Source organism: Ruditapes philippinarum, unplaced genomic scaffold (assembly GCF_026571515.1).
Source record: "Ruditapes philippinarum isolate M1 unplaced genomic scaffold, ASM2657151v2 ctg2298_1_1_1_1, whole genome shotgun sequence".
Lineage (NCBI taxonomy): Eukaryota > Metazoa > Mollusca > Bivalvia > Venerida > Veneridae > Ruditapes > Ruditapes philippinarum.
This window is the reverse complement of record NW_026867384.1, coordinates 11,617-34,103: the sequence shown is the minus strand read 5'-3', so window position 1 is coordinate 34,103 and position 22,487 is coordinate 11,617. Positions and strand designations below refer to the sequence as shown.

Here is a 22,487-nt window from a genome sequence, read left to right as displayed (position 1 = left end):
TTTAAAATGATGTAGTTCAAAAGAAAGATCACCAGTTTTTTTGCGATATACCTGTATTTCCAATCTTTGTGATATATTTCAAATGAAAGTGTGCCATTTTTGTGATATAATTCCAATGAAAGTTTACATTTTCTGATATAAATTCTCAATGATAATGTATATTTTAAATGAAAGAGTTCATTTTTGTAATATATTTCCGGTGAAAGAGTACAATTTCATTGACATATTTAAAATGAAATAAAATAATTTCAATGATATATTTCAAATGAAAGTGTACACTTTTGTCAAATGAAAGTGTACCATTTCTGTCATATAATTCCAATGAAAGTGATAAATTTTCGGTGATTGTGTATATTTTCAATGAAAATGTTACATTTTTATGATATATTTTCAATGAAAGAGTACAAATTTTGTGATATATTGCACACTGAAAGTGTACCATTTCTTTGATATATTTCAAAATGAAAGTGTGCCATGATTTCCATGATTTATTTCCAATGAAAGAAATACCATTTATATGATTCATTTCCAATGAAACAGTACCTTTTCTTTCCAATAAAAGAATACAATTTCTATGATATATTTCCAATAAAGGTTTTAATGACATCCATTTTTGTGAAATATTTCCAATGGATGTTTTAATGACTTTCATTTTTTGTGATATACCCCCCTCAATTCGACGGAGCATTTTACAAAACTAAAATAGGGTCTCCTGTTGACACTTGTAACTTTAACATATTTGATATTTCACACAATCTTTTGAAAATATGGTCTTTTTAGATAATAATAACAATTTCATTTCAAAAGTAAATAGCATGCATATTCATTCATTATTTTTTCGTAAAAGAATTTTTCTGTGTTTCTGTTGCACAAGATTATTCTTCACAAAGTGTTTCAAATATGTTCCAGGAAAGAGGATTGTCACTTTGATGTCATTTGTCTTATAGACTCATTATCAGGCAGTTCTAGAACATGATCTTTCATCTGGCAACGACATTTAAACGAAGGAAGGGGTTTGTGATGACAAATCGGAATAAAAATGTTGCTTTAAATCTAGGTAAAAATATTTGTTTTAAAGATATTTAAAAAAAAAAAAAAAAAAAAACATTTTACAAGGTAATGTAAAAATAACTGTTTTGTCGAGAAATATGAAAACAGTATTTTCACTGTTCAATAGTTTGTAATTTAAGAGTTTTATCTCATTATAATTAAGCAGAAAAGGGCATTAACAGTGTCAGAACAAGCTTTTATTAAGAAATTTCATTTTTGGGTTGGGAATAATTGGTGGATAAAACTATCACTGACGTTATAAATAGTTTTTAGTGACCGGTTATATTCAAGGTTATATTTTGCGGCCTCTTGTGATAAGAATGGCCCGTACAATCAACCCTTTGCTTTATCGCATTTGAAAGAAGTTGATAATGTGGGACAAATGAAACTAATTCGGATATACGCATAAGGTTAGCATTGACATTAAATGATAAAAAGATGTAAATATGTAAAATATGTTTTTTTAACAAAATGAAATAAATGAACGCTTTCGAGATGTAATGTTTGATTTTAATGACTACGGAAACCAATATTGGACAAAAGTCTTATTTGAAGTAATTGATTAGTCTGCAGCATAAATTATGAACGGTAATTTTCTTCAATGTTAAAATAAAAGTCTAGCATTATTCTATATGTAAAACGGGTAGATTGTGTTGAGGTCAAAGGATATTCTAAATAAGTTGAATTTTATGCCAATTTATAGTACCTCTTTTGGATGTGAAACAGCAATTTTCTCAAATGGCAATGAATTAAGATCAAAGCTGAGTGTAATAAAACTGTTAAAGGATAATTGGGCGCGGTTGTTGTCATCAGACTATGAACTTTTGTTATTTTTAATAAATCATCAACATTAACTTCTGGCACTTTTCGTAATACAGTATTTCGAAATACAGTAACAAAGGAATTGCATTTAGAAGTCTGCGTTAAGTATTAAATATGTTATTCCATTTATGTCATTTTTGTTATTTCTAAAATTGTCATTGCTTGATATATGATGGATGAAATGTTAGGTGCATATTCAAAAAAAAGTAAGCAAGTCAAATTCGAGCTAAAGCAAATCAAGAAAAATAAACTGTATGTAAAGCCTATGATGTTTATTATAAATGCAAATTTCTTGACTTTAATTTTATTAGTTTAAGACAAACAGGCTAACATGGCGGATGATGATGTGCAGATCACACCCTCGCCTGGAGAGAAGCTGGCGTACAAATTCGTCTTGTCGGCCGTGTCAGCAATGGTTGCAGAATCTGGTGAGTTTGAATGTTCTTCATTTACAAATAGCTCTTGAAAGTCCGTACTATTTCGTAATTTTCCTATCTAGGCAATCGCATCTTCTGTCCAAAGTATTCCGATTGTCTATCTATATGTAGGTTCTCTTGAGGTGGTGTGTTTACCCTCGGGATAACCGCAGTAAGTTACTTTGAATACACCAAAGCACAGTTCAGCCATCGCATCCTTCTCTTTAGGATCTGCCGTAACTGCCTTTTAATCACCGTCAACATCAGTGATTACATTTTAAAAGCATGCTAACAACATTAGAAAAGCGCTCAATTGACAAGTTTATGTTAGTCTTGACATTACTTCAATTCATCCGATAAAAAAATTACCATATTCAAACCTTTAGCCTATTTCATATAATCTTTATTCAAGTACACGGAACAACCACTGTCGAATGCGTAAAAATCTTAATTCATTGACAGCAGAAACTAGGTTTTGCAATTGCCTTAATGCAAATGTTGTACTTACAAAAGATATAAGATATTAATCGTGTCATTTCCTTTTTACATGGTACATCTATTTTCAGATATAATGATAGTGATATAAAACTTAAAATGAATACACATTCACGTCTTATTCAACTTGCCTTATACTAGTAACCATGCAAAGCACATTTTATAAATATTTTAAATAATACACTAGTTTAAAAGTATTCATTTACACACCGACCTCATGACAGCATTTGTTGTATACATATACTAAACCACATTTGTTCTATTCACATACCAACTAAAGTCACTAAAACACGTCGAGATCTACCATGGTTAAACAAGTCCATAATTCGCAAAATTAGGAAACGTGATAGAACTTATACAAACATAAAATGATCAAAGTCCCCATCAAATGATTTGGTCAAAAAGCTCAAAGTACTTAAAAGTGAACTCCAAAGAGAAACAAGGAAAGCATACTGGCAATACCTAGACTCAGTCATTTTCAGCCAAGACTCCCAGAACGTGAAAAAATCCAAAAAAATCTACCAGTATGTTAAAAGTGACAAAACTGAAAGCTGTAGTGTGCACCCCTCAAATCAGAAGGTCAAACATTTACTGATCCAGTTGTAAAAGGAAATATCCTTAACTCCAAGTTTGAGTCTGTCTTCTCTCGGCCTCAGCCCCTTAGCTTATCCCAGGCTTGCAAACAGAAGCTTATTCCAAAACACCACCCATCTATGCCAGAAGTACCTATATAGGAAGATGGAGTTAAGGTATTAGCACCCTAATGCATTACCTCCGCTTTGAAGAGTATTCAAATAGGCTAGAACTACTGTTAACTACATTGAAAATGAGGGCCATGGGTTCAATCCCCAGAAGGGTCAACTTTTTTTTCTTTCTTTTTTTCTTTTAACATTATTTATGTATCTCTCATGTCCCATTTGGAAAGAAAAAAGTGTTTAATTTTGATTTTTCAATTTATATAGGTATTTATTGGCTAAATTATGCTAAATATAGTAATAAATATGGTACCTGATATTTTCAAAGTGTAATATAATCAAAACTTTTAAAAGGCCTAAACCCAAATAAAGCTTCTGGTCCTGACCAAATATCCCCTAGGTTACTAAAAGAGCTCCATCAGGAGGTTACTCCAATACTGACCTACATCTTCCAGATCTCACTAAAAACAGGTATTGTCTCAGAAGACTGGAAGCATGCAATAATTGCCCCAGTTTTCAAGAAAAAAGGCCCAAAATGCAAACCCAGCAATTATAGACCAATCTCCCTCACATGCATAGCGTCCAAATTGATGGAGCACATCTAAGTGTCCAATATTATGTCCTTTTATAATAAGCACAACATCCTTAGTCCCTATCAACATGGCTTCAGGTCAAAACGGAGTTGTGGGTCCCAGCTAGTAAGGTTCTCCAAGGAAATTCATGACAATCTTGAAAGTGGCCAGCAAACTGATGTCATAGTCATGGATTTCAGTAAGGCATTTGATAAGGTGGATCATCACAAACTTGTGAGTAAATTGGAAAGATTGGGAATAAGTCACGAGGTTACAAATTGGGTCCATTCCTTCCTTAAGTCACGCTCGCAGCAAGTTGTAGTTGAAGGTCAAAAATCAGGAATTCTACCAGTCCTCTCAGGTGTCCACCAAGGCGCGGTAAAAGGTCCCTGCCTTTTCCTTTCTTATATCAACGACCTCCCGGATAGTGTCAAAGGTAAGGTTAGACTCTTTGCAGATGATACTGTTGTCTACCTAACCATCAGATCTAAACAAGATGCCCAAACCTTCCAAGATGACCTTCCTGCTTTAGACATGTGGGAAAAAGACTGGTCCATTGAGTTCAACCCTGATAAATGTGAAGTTCTCAGGATAATAGGGAAAAGAAACCCTGTAATATCTCCTTACACCCTCCATAACATTCAACTAAACTCAACCCAAGAAGCAAAATACTTAGGAGTCACTATTAGTCAAGACCTTTCATGGACCAAACATATAAACAATATTACATATTAAGCGAATAACTCCCTTAGATTCATTAGAAGAAATGTTAAAACCCCAAATAAAAAGATAAAGGAAACTGCAAGACCTATGTTAGACCTCGGGTTGAATATTGCTTCATAGACTGGCATCCTTGGCAGAAATACTTAATTTATAAGATAGAGCAAGTCCAAAATATCAGCTAATAGATATGATTATAAAATATACAAGTAGTGTCTCAAAAATGATAAATGATCTTAATTGGCAAACCCTTGAACAACATCGAAACATCAGTGCTGTGACCTACTTGTATAAAATCCAAAACAACATTGTTTTTGTTGACCACCAACTCCTTACTCAAACAAGATATCTCTGAACTATCTGATACCATTCTCGAGGACACAATACCATCAAAATTCTTTCTTTCCTAGGAGCATACGTCTTTGGAATAGCCTTCCCCTAACTGTTCAGTCTAGCCCCAGTTTTAACATCTTTACTGAGAGGTTTGACCCATTGCACGCTATGTCTTCTAAATTAATAGTCTTCTTTTAACTTTTTAAATTTGCATATAAATAATTTGTTTTATTAACAGTTCCCTGATAACGCTCCTGCTAGTCATAATCAGAATTGATTGTTAAGCAGTAGTAGATGTACTATCTAATACTGTAATGCGCATGTCCATTATCTTCCCGCCACTTATATACGTGGAACATTCAGTGGTAATTAAACGATAGAACTAGCAACACGTGTGCACACTCTGTGTACATATTAATAAATAGACCCATAACACAACAGCATTGGACTTGGAACCGCCCCATAGACTAACCAATTATTGCGTTATTTTGGTTATAAACTTGATGCATGATTAGCTGGATAACTTTGCAAACAGCTATTTTTAGATACAACTGAAAGATTATCATTGTTAATAATTGTGTTTTGTATATGACAACAAAGATATTGACCACTATATAACATGTTATGAATTTATTTGTTTTTAAGTGACGTATCCTCTGGACCTCACGCGGACGAGACTTCAAATACAAGGGGAGGTAAATGTGACTGGAACAACAGTATCACATTCCAAGAGAGGAATGTTTAAAATAATGCAAGGCATCGGTAAGTTGAATGATGTAAGTTATTGGTAAGTTACAATCTGATTAAATTCAGCTCCTAATTAAAGCTACTTGCAAGAAATAACTTAAGTAGATCTGAACTTAGGTCAGATTGTGGTAAGTTAGATAATGCAAATTATTGGTAAAATAAATAATTCGATGCAGTAGTAAGTAAAATAATGTAAGACATTGCTAAATAAAATACTGCTAATTATTGATAAAATAGATAATTCAACGTAGTAGTCAGCAAAATAAAGTGTACAAATAATGCAAGACATTGGTAGGTGAAATAATACAAATTAAATGCAAATTATTAGTTAAATAAATAATTAAACGCAGTGGAAATGAAAATAATACGAGACATTGGTAAGCGAGGGTACAGCTGTGCGAGGTATCGGTGTGGGTTAAGGGGCGTGCTTAATGATTGAGTCTGGGAGCGGGATGCCGTGGATGCTGGAGGCCTGGGGGTCGCGAGCGTTGTGATAATCGAGTTGATGAGGTCATGTGGGGGGGGGTGGGGGAGGGGGCTTGTACGGTTTGGGGGGTTGGGGGCGGTTGGGGTGGAGTGGGGTGGTGGGTGTGTGTGGGTAGGTGGGGGGGGTTTGATGGGGGTGGGGTGAGTGGGAGTGGGGGGTGTCTAGGGGTGGGGGGGCGGGGGTGGGTGTGGGAGGGGATGGTGATGGGGGGTGTTGAGGGCGTTTGTTTTGGGGTGGGTGTGGGTTTTGGGGGGGGTGGGTGGTGGGTGGGGTTGGGTGGGGCGGGTGGGGGGGTGGGGGGGGGTGGCTCGTGGGGATGGTGATGTGGGGGGTGTGGTGTATTGTACTCTTTTATTTTTAGTTCTGCTTCAAGAGAAAATAATATGTAATTGAAAAATAAATTAAATGGTGGAAATCTATTGAAGTGAAGATTTCTATTATTGGAAAAAAACATAATAAACATGAAAATAAATTTAGAAACTTATTAATCAAACAGCATCGGCTCTTAAATCAACCAAGAAACAATGTGTTATGGTATAAAGGCGTCAATAATTATTTAAAGACAACAGGGTTTACTATCAAATTTAACTCCCCAAATTTTTAATTTTTTTGAAAAAAAAAAAGTTTCTTGGCCATATCAAAGCCACGTTGAGAAGAAACAATGACAAATATTGGTAATACAAAATTATAATGAATAGATGACAAGAAATTAATCATTCTCTGCTTGGAAATTTTGATTACAATTGTGAGAAGAAAAACTAGAAAAGGAAAAAAAGAAAACTCAAGAGACATAAATGGCTGCACGCTATTCAAATTTCTTCGTGACTACGTATATTAAAGAAAAAAATCATTGTCACTTTGCATGAGGTTAATCGGATCATGTCAATAACGTAAATGCATATTTTCACGAAAACATCTCATTCTAACTTTTGCATTCTCACATCCCTTCCCCTTTAAACGTCCACTTTATGATTTAGAAGAAGCTGCTTTTGAATCCTCTTATAAGAATCTTAACAAATCCAATATTTATACTGACAATGAGCAAATATCTTGCTTAAACACGCATCAACATAGGGGCTTTCTCCTTTCACAGATTGTGTGCCAATATACGAATAAACATAGCCATATCCAACCGACTACATTATCCCATGCCTGCATTGCTACAAGATTGAACGAAAGTTAAGAGAAAGTTTATTTTATTTATTAACGTAAAAACGTGACGCTTGAATGCTAATTGAATTTATGTTACGAAGTCAGTGGAAAGGAATTTTTGAATAATAGTTTTGTGCCACATCTATATAGAAAGAAGCTATGCAAAATTTGATTTCATCAAACAAAACTGACTACTTGCAAAAATATTAAATTATAAGTCAATTATTTTATATTCATAACAGAATAAACATATAAATACTTTTTTTTATTTTGAAACAGATTTATTTGAGATAAGGCTACGATTGCCGACAAAAATAATAGACCGGCGCCCTCTTGCATATTACAAGAAAGACGACTAGTTACATTGAAATAATTTTCATTCTAGGATCTAAGTTTGATTTCGCTAAGAATCGCACACTCATACGGACTACGCTAACGAAAATTAATATTCCGGAAGAATGGGAATGTTTTTCAGCGTATTTACATCCGATGACAAGGGATTAAATTGATAAGTGGTTTTAATAAAGGATTCAGAGTGTTCCGTCTTTTCCGACTTAGGCTAGTTTTTTGTTATGTTTTATTTCTATTTGTAAATGTTTCCCTTAAATATGCAAAGGATTTACAATAATAATACAAATGAGCCAGATGTCATTAATGTGAATCCAATGTCGGTGATCATTTTCATAAACATGACATTATTTGTTTTTTTCACTTCAAAACAGTTCTGCTTTCGACTGTAAAAATGTCTGTCTGCCACCACAACTGATGTCATCTGAAGAGACTTTGTTTGAATCGCAATCGCTCTTCAATAACTGTAATTTACAAACTTTTTATTGAATTGAGGATTTTCCATTGAGTTGGTAGTGAATTTTTCACATATTTTGCTAATCCTTAACAGTTTTTAGTTATTAAAATATGAAAATAAATGCCTGCAAATTAGATTTGTATGCGTACTTTAAGTGTTGTTTTATAAGCGCATAACCTACAGATAAACTTTGCTCGTCTTTGTGAACAGTCCATGTGTTGCATAAATTCATTAAAATCGTGGAAATCCTAACCGATATGTCTTCAATTTAAATAAAAGAGTTGAGAATCTGCATTTCCTATTATTACTTCAAGTTCTTTTAAATAAATGCCAGTTTGTTTAATGACACTTTGTATTCATACTCTGCTTACCTAAGTTCGTAGAATTTCAAACGTAACATATCTTTTTGTCTGTACTTTGAATGTGTTTATTTTACATTAAAAGAGATTGTGTAGAAGTTATCAGAATATTCAAATATTGAATTTTAGTATAAATATATATCTATAGTACAATATATCGAAATTAGTATGCTTTTTCTTATAGTTCGTATAATCTGTTTTTAATCAAGTTAAATAATTAATGGCTTGTCAGCTATTTGTCGGGTGTTTCATGTTGTGTGGTATCTACAGTAAGTTTTTCCGGTTTAACATAACATGCTTTTACTTCCGTCTAGTCCTTTAGAATTATTGATTTTAATTTTAGATTTTACTTAAGTCAGTTGTACAGGATGATAGTGATTCTTAACAATTGATTTACTGAGAATTGGCCCATATATTCAAAGTTCAACCGATTTATTAATTAAAATACCATTTAATTTATTTGTACTTTTCACTAGGTTTCGTCACATTCAAGTCATCAACCTTTCTACCGAGTATTAACGAACAAAACTTATAATTTTTTATCCGTAACAGCATTAAGTTCCTGCATTTAATTATACCGTTGATATACTTTTGGAACATTTTATCCCATTTTATATATTAAATGTAATTGATAAACAATAGATTGACATATTACCAAACAAATCGCTTTCTTTTTGATTATATAAGTGATGTGCGGTGAATATAAAAAATCATTCTAATTGATATGGATGCAAAAGGCTTATTTTGTTTTCTGAGAATCCTTTTTCCTGGATGTTTTAAATTTGTGACTACAGTTGATTCGAACTGTTTGGCAACAGTGAACAATGTAACCCCAAACTGCACCTCAGTGTTGTTTTTACACCTTGTCCATCTGAATACGTTTAATTATACTACTAAATACCGCTTATACCAGGTGTTAAGGGCGTACGATATAATGTACTTTCCATTTGTACGAGATTGATTTCATCTGAGTTCCCTATTTAAGAACAACAATAACTAGCCTCTTCAATAAAGAATGTGCAAAGATCTTTTTCTCCACATAAAGATAAACATTGATATTTGGCAAATTATTTAATTGAGAATGTTTCAACACAATTTATAAGAGAGACTTGCGGCTGAGTAAATATTTGTTTTATTGAACATTGTGTTGATTTATAATAATGATGTCTGTGTCGATTCTTTATCAAGACATTGTTGTTTTTCTTCAGGTTCTGAAGCTGATCATACTGAGCTAAATGTTAACGCTCGATTTGAAATAATTTGACGCTATATTAAGATATTAAAAATTTGCATAATTATGACTAATTGATAAAAAAGTATACACACTTATTTAGCGAGTAAAACTATATCCTTTATAACAGTTTATTTCATTTTGTCAATAGATATAGAGCGGGAAAAGACATTATAAACACTACATATGGGAATACCCAGTTATTAATAATGTCGATGACGTATAATTGACAATGCTATGTTACTTGTATACAAGAAATTACAACACATTATATGTAATACAACACATAATTTATAACATGAAGACAATTATTGTACCGAAAGAACATAAAAAGATATTGACTTGTTTTGTTTTCTTCTGTTTTTCTCTTGTGTACGGAAGCCTCTTGATGTATCTTACACCTACGTAAGAGATATGAGTTTATATCCTGACGTAGGGACTTCATTACTCCTACGAAGGGAGTAAAAACAATAACGACTTTGGAACTCCTACACAGGGGTCTAGAGTTAAGAGTCTACAACACATTCGTAGGATAATGGAACGCCTAATTAGGACATTATAAATCCTACGTTGAAAATTCTAATATGTTTTATAACTTCTATTTCGGGCGTAATATCCCCTACGCACGACTAAATAAGTAGGAGCTAAAAAGTGTAATAATGAGTTTGTTCTCTGTGAAGGAGATAAGGTAGTGCTGAGCAACATTGAGAAGTACGGTACTTCTGAATGTTTAAAGACATACAAATGCAAATTTTCTGTTTGGATATACAAATTACAGATTGCGGCGTATTTTGTTCTGTCTTTTTCTTTAAATAAACTGATATTTCACTTATTTTAAGCATACTACTTTGCAGTTTTTAGATACTTTAATATCGTTATAATTAAAAAAATATTAAGGAAAAGACAAATATATTTTAGACATTTTTGAGGAATACATTTTAACATAATGTTTATTTCTTTTTATGACTTGGTTGTTACGGATTATTACATGCACTACATTTGTGCAACATATGTTATCATGTCCCGATCATTTTGTTTCCTCTATAAGTAGGACAAATTTCCATCTTTTTATAAATTATTCAATTGTACAAATTACAACACAAAATACAAAAACTATTTAAAATTATATCATAACTTCTATAGACTATTCTCCTTGTTTGAATAAAGTATATACATGTACGAGTATAATAAAATTATGTTTTCATCCAATATCAAACTGTCAAAATTATAATTTAAATTAATTCCTGCTTCGTTTATAGGTTCTACTAAATGAAATGATAAATATTTATCAATAGCAAGTCAATGTTTGGGAACAAAATCGTATCGATTTATCACAAGGTATAAAGACAGTCCGAATATTTGTTGTATCAACAACCATGTTGATTTATACTATCAATGTCTGGCTCTTGACATTTGTAAAAACAAATTGACCGTGAGAAGTTTTCCCCATTGTCACAGTAAACAATATACATGTACATTATGTTAGAAAAAAAACCTTATCTGTCAGGTAGTATAGTCTAGTCATTGTCCAAAAATTAAGATTACTACAACATTGTTTAAAACATACGTTTGCATTGGTTTTATGTTGTATAGGTATGTTTATGGATTTTACACCCGTCTGATAAATTTGGTTAGTCAAAGATTAAGTGCCTCAATTCATGGAAATTGATTTGCATGACTCGAGATTGAACTAAATGATAAAGTTTTCATTTTCCGCGGCGTGTGCAACAAATCATGCAATATCGCTGAATTCAAATAATTTGCCTCTTATATTTTCCCTGTGCATGTATAAGTTACCCGCACCTCAGAGCATGCCTATTGATTTGCTCATTTTTACTGGGGTTTACTTATTGTGACGGATGAGAAAGGGAAAGCGATCTCAATATCATATTTTGTATTCAGATGCTCATTCATTGGATAAATTTTCTGGAAATTCATATTGTGACAACAGGAAACGCGTTTGTTGTGTTTGAATATGATACAAAAGGGAAAGAGCATCAAATCACTCGACATTCTCATTTATACCTGGGGGCTACACACCATAGTACAAATCTTTCTATTACTTAATTCATATTCACATAACCATGATGTTGAAATGTCTAAAAAGTTGCAATGTTACTCCTATGCTTTATATGCTTATAGCGTGATCAAACCAATGTTCGAAAAATTATAAGGCTTGAGAGAAACAAGAAAAATCCAAGAACCTTTTCACAAATTTCAATTGCATGTATTTTTATTTTTAAAATTTATATATTTTTGACGCAGTGCCTTATATTATAAATCCCAATACTATCAATTGGTTTGGTAATTAGAAACTATGTGACAGAATGATCAATTATTTGGCACCATTTCTATACATTTGCGCACAGTTGTTTGATAGTGCCAATGGTCATATAACGGATCTCAATAAGTCAGAAACGCTTCATGTGATGAGTTTTTTAATAATGATCCCGCTGTGTGTATTGCATAAACCATATATAGGGGCTGAAAGTAATAGATTAATAACAGAGGTCTAACTGATCACTATCTCAAGGACTGGCGACATCTATCTGATTGATAAAGTAATTACTTCTCCCTATGATATGAAAAAAACTCATTTCTGTAAGTATTATAATTTTGATCTTTATTATCATAAGAGTTGTTGTTGTTGTTGTTATTATTATTATTGTTGTTGTTGATAAAATGAATATTAAATCACAAATGATCAACTCAAAATATACATAGTTAGAGATGGTATTTTAACAAAGTAAACGTTTAAAAATTTAGATTATTTGTCATAATAATATTTGTAGATTCTTTACGATTCCGGAATTAAATGTTTTGAATAGAAAGTGTTTTTTCTAAGAGTTATACAATTCAATAAGATAGCATTTGGAAGTTTAAGTATTGAGACATATTCAATATTGCAACAGCTAAACGAGGCTTAATATCCACCATTGTTCGCTTAATATACCTATTATGTCTTTTATTGTATAGCATTATTTCTCATTATGGCATTATCCATTATTGTTATCTCACTAATGTTTGGTAATGATGTTATATGATACATTAAATAATATGATCCAAAATTTTCCGTTTTAAAATGTAAGATTTAAATTAGAATCTATTCATTTCCATTATCCTAAAATTTGCATTTTCCCAAATCGGCGGAATAAGCATGACAAATAAAATGAAACAAAACCTGAACAATCAAATGAAAATATAAAACTTCGTGTGATAATAATAAAGCGCAGATACACAATTTTCAAATCAACAATAAGTTTCAAAACCTAAAAAGCCGTCCTTATTGATAGATATTTATCGTTATATTTTGAACTTTCATATATTAAACAGTCTGGCTATTGTCAACAACACCTTCAAAATGTTATGTTTATCCTTACCATATTTTGTCGCATTCCAGGCGGTAATTAAGGCGTTTTTAGAATTGACTCAAACAAGACATAAGATGGTATATTAAATACCAAATGTGTTTCGATGAGTTTTATTCACAGTTTTATGAGATACAGTAAAACGGCAAGTCGTCTGATATGACATTTATCCTGAATAGTATTGTGTGTGACATGTTTGTATTGTCTCTTAGACTTGGATTACCTTAAGTGTCTTGTGTATTGTATTTCTTTTTACTCCACGTAGATCACAAAATGTATTTTCATTTAATCAAACATATCTTTAAAATACATAAAAACGTAGCTACTGCGAAAGTAGCAAAATAGTTTGTAAAATTGAAATAAGATAAAACAAAAAGGACACTTTTCTTTAATTTTGCATCTAAATGGTTATACAAAATGTTTACATTAATTGTAATCCCGTGATTTAATACAGACATTTGATGTGTTGTACTTTACAGAATTACACAACATCAAATGATATTATGAGCTAATTATGTCAATTCTCGTTATATGATAGGAAAAGACCTCTATAAGCATTGTATGCTTTCGGATCTAATCCTTTTTCAGCATTGTATATTATGTAACTATTGATTGTATGTAATATATGTTTGTGTAAAAATGTTTGAAATAAAATATGTTTAAACTAAAAAAAAAATAATAAAAAAAAAATTCTCGTTATCTGGACTATTATTTTTACCCACATGATTTTAATTAGACTAGAAAATGAAAGATCTATGCAAGCGCATCCTGAACACTTGTCAATTTAGGGGTAATAAAAATGTGTCATCTTATATCATCTTATATTTGACTGAAAAAAATAGATAAAAAGTTAATTTTGATGATGAACTACCTACTGAAGTAAAAGGTCTGCCATTAACCAAAATTAATATGAACAAGTATGGTAAAATTATTAATCAAAAGCATTGGTTCTTTAACGTTATCGGTAACAATACATAAGTAGTATATTGCCGTCAATCTTATCTTTGAGATATCAACAACCCGTTATATGGAAAAGTCTCGGTATTACCAACGTTCATATTGAGGGAAGAACAATCTTGGATATAGCATCAACAAATCAAATTGTAGGAAAAAGATTCCAAGAAATTAAACATGTCTCTATCTGGATGCCGGTTACAAATGAAAAGAAGATAAAGGGAAAGGAAACAAAAGGAACAGGTATCTTAACTTCATAAATAGTCAGCCTACATACACTTTGAGTATGCATCATCAACTGAATGTATATTTCACGAAACTTCTTCGAGCCTACATACACGTTGAGGAAATTGCATAATGGTACATCAAGTATGCATCATAAACTGAATGTATATTTCACGAAACTTCTTATTCTTACTTTTGCATTCCTCACAAGTCCCCCTTTAATTTAACGTCTGTATATGGGAAAGGAATAAACTATTTTTGATCGCGGTTCATCTCGGATGTTTGTCGTTCTTATCGTATGTATAGTGTCTTGTATAAGTATTTGTATAATCTTATTGTTAATTATCCCCAATTATTGAAATAAAGCTTTTTTCAATCCATCATAACACATAGAATAAATTAAATTCTTTGCTCAGGACGCTAAAAAGGTTTTCTTCTTCTCAATACTAAATCATATTCAAACCATTTTAACCCATACACTGCTAATAATCGTCGTTTACTTTTATTATTGTCTGATTTATGTTAAATGTATATAAATTTTCTTAAATTAATGATACTACCAGGGTGTATTTATTCAGACGACATTTCGCACTCTTCAAAAGATGCATACTTTTCTATTGTTGCGCATTATATTTGTTTGGACGCAAACAATAACTTTGACGATGACCAAATGCAAATATATCCATGCATATATAGGTAGAGTAATGATAAGATGAGACAAGTTTTGTTCAACAAATGTGCCGCAGAAATAAAGTCCGCAGAAAAAAACATGCCAAAATTTGGAAAAACCGCAGAATTTGGAGCCCGCAGAAAAAACCTATTATACGATAAGTTTTAATGCTGATTTATATAATCATTTTATTTAATCAATTAAGCGGTTACAATATTAAATATCTTAATAACATTTATTGCGTGATTGGATTTATCCACTATAACATAAAAATTATATAATTTGATTTAGTGTGACCTTATTTTTGCAGGTATTTTAGCACATAATATTTGATATTATTTAAAGCAAACTTTTTCTGAAGCTCGACAAAAGTCATCAGGTGTAAAACAAGCCTAAATGTTTTACTGCATTTCAGACATCATTAAACAGCTTGTCAGGTCCCTGTATAAATTAAAAGTTAATGCAGGAGGCACAAGCAAATTTATCTGACAATTTGTGTCTGCAGTTAACGTAAACACAGGATTTATTAGGAATCGTATAAATAAAAGCAAGCAAACATAAATTGCATGCTTCTAGTACATTTACGATAGTTTATAACACAGGATACTTCACACACACACACACCAGCTGCCATCGTAAACATTGCTGCAAATTCAAAACATTTTGCAAAAACATTTTTTTTTTCAAAACTTGAAATGTCGTCCTTATTGATAGGTATTTATCTTTTGAAACTTAAAAAACAGTCTGGCCATTGTCAGCAAGACTTTCAGAATGTTTATCCCTACGACATTATGTCGAATACTATGTAATAAAGACGCTATTAGAAATGACTCAACCATTGCAAAGTGTTATAGGTAAACTACCAAATCTGCCTCGATGAGTTGTATTTACAGTGTTATGTAATACAACAAAATAGCAATGCGTTCCAAAAGTACTTCCGAATCATCTCTTTTACGTAAGTTTTTTTGTCTTGGATAACCCTTAACACTGAAGGCATTTATTTAGTGTTTTTATTTCTCATGCATATCTTGAAGACATAAAAAATGTAAATACAGCGGAGGTAGCAAAAAATGGTAAAATTAAATGAGATAAAATTAAAAAGAAGACACTAGTTTCTTTTGATTTGCATCTAGTGTATTATACAGAAAGTTTAGATCAATTGTCGTCCCGAGATTGAATGCATAGTCATTTGATGTGTTGTATTTTACAGAATAATTCAAAGCAAATTCTTAGCTAAATATGTCATTTTTTTGTATGGACTATTACGTTCCCATATGATCTTTACAAGGCGAAAAAAAGGAAAAATCTATGCCAGCGCAGTTCATGAAAAATGCATACATAATGTTGGGAAATTAGATTTTATCTTGCACAAACGAAAAGTATTTAAAGCAGAACATACTGAAACAGATTAAATTGCCATACAGTCTATCCAAATTTGGAGGGGAAGATGAACATAATGAGAGACAGACTACTTTCAAAATTAAGAGTAATCAAATATGTGCTATTTTATTTTAGTTCTGCATTCAAGAGAAAAATAAATGTAATTGAAAAATAAATTTTAAATGGTGAACTACCTACTGAAGTGAATGATTTCTATTATTGGAACAAAACATAATAAACATGAAAAAAAATTATAGAAAACTTATTAATCAACAACATCGGCTCTTAAACAACCCAAGAAACAATGTGTTAATGGTATAAAGGCGTCAATATTATCTTAAAGACAACAGGGTTACTATCAACAACTCATTATTTTGAAAAGTCTTGGCCATATCAAAGCCCACGTTGAGAAAAGAACAATGACAAATATTGGTAATACAAAAATTATAATGAAATAGATGACAAGAAATTAATCATTCCTCTGCTTGAAATTTGATTACAATGTGAGAAGAAAAACAGAAAAAGAAAACTCAAGAGACAAAATTGGCTGCACGCTATTCAAATTTCTTCGTGACTACGTACATATTAAAGAAAAAAATCATTGATCACTTTGCATGATGGTTAATCGGATATGTCAATAAACTAAATGCATATTTCACGAAACATCTCATTCTAACTTTTGCATTCCTCACATCCCTCTCCCCTTTAACGTCCACTTTATGATTTAGAAGAAGCTCTTTTGATCCTCTTATAAGAAATCTTAACAAATCCAATATTTATACTGACAATGCAATATCTGCTTAAACACGCATCACATAGGGGCTTTCTCCTTTCACAGCATTGTGTGCCAATATAGAATAAACATAGCCATATCCCAACCACATACATTATCCCATGCTGCATTGCTACAAGATGAACAAAGTAAGAGAAAGTTTATTTTATTTATTAACGTAACAAAAACGTGACGCTTGATGCTAATTGAATTTATGTTACGAAGTCAGTGGAAAGGATTTTGAAAATAGGTGCACATCTATATAGAAAGAAGCTAATGCAATTTGATTTCATCAAACAAAAACTGACTTTACTTGCAAAATATTAAATTATAAGTCAATATTTTATATCATACAGAATAAAACATTAATAAATACTTTTTTTTATTTGAAACAAGATTTATTTGAAGATAAGTAACGATTGCCGACAAAATAATACCGCGGCCCTGCTTGCATATTAACAAGAAAGACGACTACTTTTACATTGAAATAATTTTCATTCTAGGATCTAAGTTTGATTTTCGCTAGAATACCCACACTCATACGGACCTACGCTAACGAAAAATTGAATAATTCCGGTGCAGAATGAATGTGTTTTCAGACGTTACTTTAACATCCGAGACAAGGGATTAAATATGATAAGTGGTTTTTAATAAAGGATTCAGAGTGTTCCGTCCTTTTCCGACCTTAGGCTAGTTTTTTTCGTTATGTTTTATTTCTATTTTTGTAATGTCTTCCCTTTAAATATGCAAAGGATTTACAATAATAATACCAAATTGAGCCATTGTCATTAATGTGAATCCAATGTCGGTGATCATTTTGCATAACATGACATTTATTTGTTTTTTTCACTTCCAAACATTGGTTCTGCTTTCGACTGTAAAAAATGTCTGTCTGCCACCACAACTGATGTCATTCTGAAGGAGACTTTGTTTGAATCGCAATCGCTCTTCAATAACTGTAATTACAAAACTTTTTATTGAATTGAGGATTTTCCATTGAGTTGGTAGTGAATTTTTCACATATTTTGCTAATCCTTAACAGTTTTTAGTTATTAAAATATGAAAATAAATGCTGGCAAATTAGATTGTATGCGTACCTTTAAGTGTTGTTTTATAAGCGCATAACCTACAGATAAACTTTGCTCGTCTTTGTGAACAGTCCATGTGTTGCATAAATTCATTAAAATCGTGGGAAATCCTAACCGATATGTCTTCAATTTAAATAAAAGAGTTGAGAATCTGCATTTCCCTATTATTACTTCAAGTTCTTTTAAATAAATGCCAGTTTGTTTTAAAATGACACTTTGTATTCATACTCTGCTTACCTAGTTCGTTAGAATTTGTCAAACGTAAACATATCTTTTTTGTCTGTACTTTGAATGTGTTTTTATTTTACATTAAAAGAGATTGTGTAGAAGTTCATCAGAATATTCAAATATTGAATTTAGTATAAATATATCTCTATAGTACAATATATCGAAATTAGTATGCGTTTTTCTTATAGTTCGTATAATCTGTTTTTTAATCAAGTTAAATAATTTAATGGCTTGTCAGCTATTTGTCGGGTGTTTCATGTTGTGTGTTGTATCTACAGTAAGTTTTTTCCGGTTTAACATAACATGCTTTTAACTTCCGTCTAGTCCTTTAGAATTATTGATTTTAATTTTAGATTTTACTTAAGTCAGTTGTACAGGATGATAGTGATTCTTAACAATTGATTTACTGAGAATTGGCCCATATATTCAAAGTTCAACCGATTTATTAATTAAAATACCATTTAATTTATTTGTACTTTTCACTAGGTTTCGTCACATTCAAGTCATCAACCTTTCTACCGAGTATTAACGAACAAAACTTATAATTTTTATCCGTAACAGCATTAAGTTCTGCCATTTTATTTATACCGTGATATACTTTTGGAACTTTTATCCCAAATTTTTATATATTAAATGTAATGATAAAAACAATAGATGACATATTCCTCCAAACAAATCGCTTTCTTTTTGGATTGCAATATATAAGTGATCGTGCGGTGAATATAAAAATCATTCTAATTGATAGTGGCATGCCAAAAGGCTTATTTTGTTTTCTGAGAATCCTTTTTTCCTGGATGTTTTAAAGGTTTGTGACTACAGTTTGATTCGAACTGTTTGCGCAACAGTGAACAATGTAACCCCAAACTGCACACTCAGTGTTGTTTTTACACCTTGTCCATTCTGAATACGTTAATTATACTACTAAATACCGCTTATACCAGGTGTTAAGGGCGTACGATATAATGTACTTTCCTATTTGTACGAGATTGATTTCATCTGAGTTCCCTATTTAAGAACAACAATAACTAGCCTCTTCATGAATTAAAGAATGCTGCAAAGATCTTTTTCGTCCACATAAAGATAAACATTGATATTGGCAAAATCTATTTAATTGAGAATGTTTCAACACAATTTATAAGAGAGACTTTGCCGGTTTGAGTTAAAATATTTGTTTTATTGAACCATTGTGTTTGATTTCATACTAAAGATGTCATGTTCGATCTTCTCATGCAAGACATTGCTTGTTTTTTTCAGCGTTCTGTAAGCTGTATCATTACTGAGCTATAATGTTAGAGCGCTCCGAATTTTTGATCAAAATTAATTTGACGCATATATAATATATAATAAATTTAGCATAATTATGACTATTGATAAAAAAGTATCTTCACACTGATATTAGCGAGTAAAACTATATCCTTTATAACCAGTTATATTTCATTTTGTCAATAGATATTAGAAGCGGGAAAAGACATTATAATTTTACCACTTACATATGGAATACCCATATGTGATGCATAATTGTCGTATGACGTACTACTTTTAACAAAATCTATGTTACTTGTATAACAAGAAAATACAACACATTATATGAATACAACACATAATTTCTATAACATGAATGACAATTATGTACCGATAAGTACATAAAAAATAAAAAAGAAGATATTGACTTGTTTTGTCTTCTTACTTAATCTGCTTGTGTACGGAAGCCCTCTTTGAATGTTTTCTTACACCTACGTAAGAAGATGCGAGTTTATTATCCTGAACGTAGGAGATCTTCATTCACATACCTACGAGGAGTAAATAACAATAACGACTTGAACTCCTAACAGGGATCTAGAGTTTAAACAGTTCTACTAATCACATCAGTAGAATAATGGACACGCATAATTAGACATTATAAATCCTACGTTTGGAAAAATTCACTAATATGTTTTATACTTCTATTCGGGCGTAATATCCACACTACGCACGACTATATTAGAGTAGAGCTAAAAAGTGTAAAAAAAAAAAAAAAAAAAAAAAAAAAAAAAAAAAAAAAAAAAGAAAAAAAAAAAAAAAAAAAAATAAAATAAAAAAAAAAAATAAAAAAGAGAAAAAAAAAAAAAAAAAATAGAAAACAAAAAAAAAAGAATAAAAAAAAAAGAATAATAAAAAAAAATAAAAAAAAAATTTTGAGATTTGTTCTCTGTGAAGATAGAGATAAGAATAGTGCATAAGAAGAACAACATTGAAGAAGTACGGTACTTCATGATATGTTTATAAAAGACATATCAAATGCAAATTTTTGCGTGTTTGGATATACAAATTACAGATTGCGGCGTATTTTGTTCTGTTCTTTTTTCTTTAAATAAACTGATATTTCACTTATTTTAAGCATACTACTTTGCAGTTTTTTAGAACTTTTAATACAATCGGCTATAAATTAAAAAAATATTAAGGAAAAGACAAATATATTTTAGACATTTTTGAGGAATACCCGGATTTTTAACATAATGTTTTTATTTCTTATTTATGACTTGGTTGTTACGGATTATTATCATAGCACTACATTTGTGCAACATATGTTATCATGTCCCGATCATTTTGTTTTCCTCTATAAAGTAACAATAATTTCCATCATATTTTTTATTATTGGTTCATATTGTCTCACAACATTATTACAACACAAAATACAAAAACTATTTAAAATTATATCATAACTATCTATAGACTATTCTCCTTGTTTGAAATAAAGTATATACAATTGTACGCAGCTATATTAAGATATGTTTTCATCCAATATTCATTAAGACTGTCAAATTATTATAATTTAAATTAATTCCTGCTTCGTTTATGGTTCTACTAAATGAAATGATAATTTTAAGATATTTTCAATAGCAAGTCAATGGTTTGTGAACAAATCGTATTCGATTTATCACAAAGTGTATAAAATACAGTCTCGTAATATTTGTTATTAATCTCTTAACAACCATGTTGATTTATACTATCAATGTCTGCGCTCTTGACATTTTGTAAAAAACAATTGACGTGAGAAGTTTTCCCCAATTGTCACAGTAAACTAAATATACGATGCTACATTAATGTTAGAAAAAACCTTTATCTGTCAGGATAGTATAGTCTAGACAATTGTCCAAAAGAGAGTGTAAGTATAATACTACAACATTGTTTAATTAAACATACGATTAGTAGAACATTGCGTTTTATGTTGTATGAGGTATGTTTATGGATTTACACCCGTCTGATAAATTTGCTTAGTCAAAGATTAAGTTAGCCTCAATTCAGGAGGAATTGCATTTGCATGACTCGAGATTGAACTAAAATGGATAAATTTTTCATTTCACGCGGCGTGTTGCAACAAATGATGCAATATTCGCTGAATCTCAAATAAATTTGCCGCTTATATTTCCCTGTGCATGTATAAGGTACCCGCAACCTCAGAGCATGCCTATTGATTTGCTCATTTTTACTGGGGTTTACTTATTGTGACGGATGAGAAAGGGAAAGCGATCTCAATATCATATTTTGTATTCAGATGCTCATTCATTGGATAAATTTTCTGGAAATTCATATTGTGACAACAGGAAACGCGTTTGTTGTGTTTGAATATGATACAAAAGGGAAAGAGCATCAACATTCACTCGACATTTCTCATTCCTAACCTGTCTGCTACACACCATAGTACAAATCGTGTTCGTATTACTTAATTCTATTCACATAACCATATGTTGAAATGTCTTAAAAAGTGTTGCAATGTACTCCTATGCTTTATAATGTGACTCAATATGCGTGATCATTAATCCAATGTTCGAAAACTGATATAAGGCTGAAGAAAACAAGAAAAATCTAAAGACACCTTTTCACAAATTTCAATTGCATGTATTTTTATTTTGTTCAAATATTAGTATATTTTACTGC

The 22,487-nt window shown here is 31.2% G+C and overlaps 1 long non-coding RNA gene across 2 annotated transcripts; it reads left to right on the top strand.

Moving 5' to 3' along the window:
• The first annotated feature begins 915 nt into the window (after nt 1-915).
• On the top strand, nt 916-5,879 carry LOC132735912 (uncharacterized). 2 transcript variants are annotated; one of them, XR_009626516.1, is made up of 3 exons: nt 916-1,057; nt 2,184-2,300; nt 5,749-5,879. It is a non-coding gene; the product is annotated as an uncharacterized LOC132735912 (long non-coding RNA). The 2 variants fall into 2 exon arrangements; XR_009626515.1 differs by lacking the exon at nt 916-1,057 and adding an exon at nt 1,311-1,460.
• The last annotated feature ends 16,608 nt before the right edge of the window (nt 5,880-22,487 follow it).